The following is a 5,705-nucleotide window of genomic DNA, read 5'->3' as shown; positions in this document are numbered from 1 at the left end:
TGAAATCAGCTTATATTTAGTGATCACTAGGTTCATTTTTGTTGTTGTTGTTGTTTTTCTTAAAGACACGTTTGAACAGTAGGCTATTTCACGCAAGATTAATTAGGACAAAACGAGTAGTCAAAGTTGTCAGCTTGATATCCAAGACCAGATTTAGTCATGTCTGCGCCAGCACAAAACCCTAATGGCAATCGATAAAGCTGTTATCGGGGTTTACCAAAGAGGCGCAGTGTCAGTTTTGTGACTGAAAACTAAATTGGGGCAAATTGACGTAATTATGCATTCCCAAAGATGTGACCATAAAAAGTTATTTTGGTAATCTACTGACAGTGCGATAATTCATGGGCCATTCTACGACTGCACAACATTTTCTGTTCCACACGTGATTTTTAATGCACTTTTTCTTTTTTGATTTTGTTTTAAAGAACACTGCCAGTTTTGACCCACAACATTGAGTGGCACGACAAAGAGGAATTGGCATGATCCAGTCATGTGCCAACACCATGGGTGGGACAAAGGTCAGTCTTCTTTGACATATTTTATATTTCATTCAGTCTTTTCTGATTAGACTGGGTGTAATCTTGTTTTACCATATAATTTTTAAATAGAATAATCATAGATTTTTCTAGCTCACAAGTGTTTACTCTATTACCTTTGTAATAGTTCAATTCACTTCAATTTTATTTATATAGCGCCAAATCACAACAACAGTCGCCTGAAGGCGCTTCATATTGTAAGATAGACCATACAATAATACAGGGGAAAACAACAACAACAACCACATGACCCCCTATGAGCAAGCACTTTGGCGACAGTGGGAAGGAAAAACTCCCTTTTAACAGGAAGAAACCTCCGGCAGAACCAGGCTCAGGGAGGAGCAGCCGGTTGGGGTGAGAGAATGAAGACAGGATGAAAGCCATGCTGTGGAGCCAGAGATTAATAACAAGTGTAGTGCAGAGTAGGAGCTCAGAAACTAGCACAGAGGAGCATGAAGGAAAGCATAATGCTTACAGTGTAGATTTTAAACAGATTTCTTCTGAAAACAGTGTGTTAAAAAAAATCTGTGGGGATTGCATGAGGTCTGATTTTAGGTGGTAGAACTGTATACCATAAAGCAGCTCTCTTTCAATATAACCCTAACCCGAATTTGAAGTCCACTACAATATGCAAGGGAGAGAAATTAAGTTATAGAGAGAGGATACGAGCATCCAGGGAGGAGAGATCTGTAGCAGGGGAATGATAGAAGGGGCAATGAGGTGATACCTCTATTATTTGGCACAATTTGTAGTTCAAATGTAATTTGTAGTTCAGAGGTCCAGATACTAAATAAACAAATAAACCAAGGCAGCTGTTTTTATAGTAACAGCTTTAGAGTGGTAGTCTATTTGAGGTCTTCATTTTTAATCAGAAAATTATGATTAGAAAAATACAGAATGACATTTTAGATGGACACAGTGTAGTCTGGCAGTAATAAACCACAAGACATTTCAAGAAAAACGCTGTTTTAGATTTAACAGTACTTAATTTCAGTAGTTTAGAGTTCACATCATCTTAAGTGGCATGAGGTCAACGAGAGGTCAAGTGCTTTGCGTCCCTTTTTAAAACCGATTTCTTTATTTTTATTGGTTCGTGCCTATGCGCTCCACAGTAAAGGTGATATTTTAAGTTCACTTGCACAAATTCATAACAGTATAGAGGGGTACACCTGCAATAACACCAAGAGGGTCTGTGCCGGATTGTATTGAAACGCCAAACTCTGTCGCCCCCTAGTGATAACTCCAATTTACACAAAATCAACTGTTACATAATGCAATGTGCGTAATCCTGATTTTCTACTCCATGTCACGGGTTATGTGTATCCTGGCTGTGAATAATCCCACAACGCTCTGACAGTCTAAGACTGATTACAAGAAAACTCCAAAACCGAAAAGTCTGATAACATCTTGGAAAGAGAGAACATGTTACAGTTTAAAAATGGGTTAATTCATCAAAGTAACATTGTTTCACTTTAACAGATAACTACAACTAATTAATCGATGAATAAATATGGGTGGGCGGGGGGGGGGGGGGGGGGGGGTAATGTCATCTAATCGGGGGTCGTTCACAATCACATTGCTTTAACTCGCTATATTATGTCATTTGTTAGGGAGTCCTCAACTCTCCCGTCGTAAATAATTGAGAGTTTATCCCCGTCGTCGTCCTCCTCCTCCACCTCCTCGTCACCGTCAGATCAGGCTGTCATGCAGCATCCTTGGTACGTGCTCAGCCACACTCGGCTAATGGCAACACTGTACACAAGCGAGTCGAGTTCAACCACTTCACATCGTAGGGGTAGGGGCGTCTTTTATCAAACTAGTCTAAAGTACAGATATGCCACCTCCAATGGCAGCTGTCGCATCACATGATGTCTATTTAAGGGCAAAGAAACCTGTTCGGCGTTGATGCTCGCAATAAATAATCGAGCAGGGCAGGAAACTGTTAACAACATAATGGTTCATTCCTAATGTACGACGTGCAAAACTGAACGCGCCGCACCCCAACTATAACAGGAGAACTCATCCGAACGGTGCTCTTCTAAAACCCCGCCTCTCCCAGGCTGTGATTGGTCAATTATCCGTAAAAGGTGGGCCATTCAACCCCAGCGCGGGAGCCCGTTGGCTGAGCGTGATGTCAACTTCTTCCTAATTTGAATAACCAGGTCGGGTTGCAGATGCAGAGGAGTGGGCAGGGTAGGGGTAGTGCAAGTGAATTGAACTTCTGCGTCGGTGTAGGCTACACTATATTCTTAAATGCACCCAACTTTAATCATGCTCTGAGATTTATAATAGAGGAAAAAACTAGCTGGATGTTCGGATTATGAGCAGACTGGGACGTAGGCGGAAAACTTCAAGATTTTTCCTAAAAACATATTCCAAAAAGAAAACTTGGGACTGGTAAGTAGCTCTGCTTTATCTGCCACTATTCTTTATTCTCTCTATATGGTGTGGGGAACAGGCCACATATATCCTGCATGTCATTAGATGTTCTATTTGGTTACAACAGCGTAATATTGTGTTTAGGGTCGCCAAGTGTTCACGTGTGATTATATGTTAATTAGGAACTTTTTTTAATGCCAATTGAAAATGAAAGCATTATTATATATTTCCGTAATCCATAAATCGTGGGCAGGAAGCTAAGTGTAATGTCTTATTCTGGAAGAGACTAGTTTCCAGGAAACCATAGAAGATTCCATGATGATAATTTCATTATCGTGTCGTTTTGTGTGTGTAATAACTTTAAATAATTCAGCTGTTTATGACACAGCGTTTGTCTGTATTACTCCACAGATTGTGCGCGCCTTGAGGCCAAAATCTGCAGTCTAAAAGCAGGTAAGCCACTGACTAACGCACATTGTGCCAGTTTCCAGTTCCACTGTGCGTGTGACAGCGGCTAACCTGGTTTTGGGAACACCTCTCATATTTTTGACTCGTCTGAGACCCAGCCAGAGCCGGATTAGACAGACACCTGTTTACAAGCAGCCCTTGATCGTGGCCCCGTGAGCACCGCCTGGACATAAATGCTCTCCCAGTGGTCTCCATGTGTACCGTAACCTACTTCCTACTATGTTCACACAGTACCTTATTTAGGACCGTGTGGCGTTTGCACTCCCTCCTCTTTAATGCCATCATTTGAGACTCCTGGTGAGTGTTTCGTTTCTGTTTCATCTGTTGGGTTTGGATCATGTTCACGTTCACTGGTTACCAATTTGAGGTCAGGGGGCCTCCAGAGGGTTCTTCCAAGAGGTTCCTTTGGGCCCATAAGGAAAAGATGAACAGTGCTATAAAGAAACTCGGTTTCAGGACAGAATGACTAATATTATGCAATATTATGATAATATTATGCATAGTAATCAGACTATAACCATATATAGACTAACTATATTCTATATAGTGACACAACCTTACCGTGTAAGAAAATACATACGGATTGCAGCAATACAGTATGTACAATGTATGCTTGTAAGTAACCAAAGTAAAGTTTCTGCTCAAATCAACTGTCTGTGTGTTGTGCCCTGTAGTGCATTTCTTGGTGTGAGGATGTTTTATCCCCATCAGTGCATAATGACTCACAGTGACACAAAGGAATAGATAAGTGCAGTATGTCAGACTCATTAACTCATGGCCTCATTCATCATCATAACGTGTGGACGTGCAGATGCTCACTCCCATTCCAAGGAGGTTCTTTCCCAGGCAACCAGTGCCCGATGCACATGGTGAGCTGGTGAGTTTTTATATCTGAAAGCAATCAAATTTTAAGCTTTGCAGCACCTTTTATGCGCATTTGTTTGATGAGAAAAGATTTTGTCAGCACGTCGTCCTAAAACATAGTCGTAATCTGTTAATGTGCCCTTATGAGATTGGAGCCCTCAGGGTTTAGATATGAAATGGGTGGATGCCTCATTTTGCACGTGGGATGTCTGGGGTGTGGGAACATGCGTAACATTATCCTGTGATAATCTTTTTTTTAAAAGAAAGAAAAAAGTGAAGGGTCCTCAAGTAACAACTTTTCTTTTTTACATAATTTGAAGAGATCAGAATATTACTGTTAATATAGTGAAAGGAAACTATAAAGGTTCCTTTAGGAAAAGGGCACATTTTGTAATTCCTCCTATGTCCACAGGTTGGCATCAGTGTCACATGAGGCTTGTGCTTGTCCAGACACCGGGACCTAAACAAGGATTTGAAGCTTATCTAACCCTTACAAAGCCAGACAGCTCTAAATCTTCTCAGGATAATCCAGTTCCACATAATTGATCATAATATCAAAACTGGCAGTCTCATCTAATTTTCCATAATTCACAAGTCATTAAAATTGGCACAAAGCAGAAAAGGCAGATGAAAAAAAAATAAATCAATGTTTTTGATGGATGGACACAGTTTCTAATAGACACACCTAAATGGACAGACAGAAGAAAAATATTTACTCTCCCTGTAATTATACCTGCTGAGTATCAGTACATGAGAATATTTATAGACGTCCACAGGGTTTCAGGTGGGGGTTAGCCGGAGAGAGAGGAAGGCTCGCGTCACTCAGTGTGTGACAGCCAGAATATTTACCCTCCAGAGTAAACAAAACAGGAAAGGGGTGGAGCACAAATGTGTCGTGCCTTTTTGTACAGGGTGATTCTTATTACAAATTACATAACAATCAAACTACAAATTGCATAATAATTTAGCACGTCTGCAATTTAACGACACAAGACACTCGATGCACCTGACCTTGTTGTAGTGAAGCAATGGCATCTCCTCTAGTGGAAAGAAAAGAAAAGCCACTGATTAAACTGACATCATCAGTGTCAAAGGAACGCCAACATTATTTACAGCTAAACAGATCATAGAGCAATGCTCCTGTTCCTGTTTTTAGTTTCATATAGATGCACTGTGTGACTGCATCCATAACAGGAACAGCTGTGATGCATAGACAAGCAAGGATGCGCTTTGTGAACTTTGGAAATTATTGTGCACTCTCACATCATGTACTGTACCACCCGCTATGAGGAAAACATGCATATTTCAGTACATATAATATATTCATAATGCATTTTGCATGCTGTGTGCCACTGTCCTTTTTAGAAAGTGGATTCTAATGGACTGCACCATTTAAAGAAATATGTCTGTAATAAAATTTGAACAGGAGTGTAGCAAAAACCAGTCAGACAATAAAAG

At 40.5% G+C, this 5,705-nt stretch overlaps 1 long non-coding RNA gene across 1 annotated transcript; it reads left to right on the top strand.

Moving 5' to 3' along the window:
* Positions 1 to 2,718: 2,718 nt before the first annotated feature.
* On the top strand, positions 2,719 to 4,033 carry LOC101476179 (uncharacterized). The gene is made up of 2 exons (XR_191495.3): positions 2,719 to 2,933; positions 3,327 to 4,033. It is a non-coding gene; the product is annotated as an uncharacterized LOC101476179 (long non-coding RNA).
* Positions 4,034 to 5,705: the final 1,672 nt, after the last annotated feature.

Source organism: Maylandia zebra, linkage group LG7 (genome assembly GCF_041146795.1).
Source record: "Maylandia zebra isolate NMK-2024a linkage group LG7, Mzebra_GT3a, whole genome shotgun sequence".
In the NCBI taxonomy this organism is placed as follows: domain Eukaryota; kingdom Metazoa; phylum Chordata; class Actinopteri; order Cichliformes; family Cichlidae; genus Maylandia; species Maylandia zebra.
Note: the sequence above shows the minus strand (reverse complement) of the source record. Positions and strands in the feature narration are given on the sequence as shown.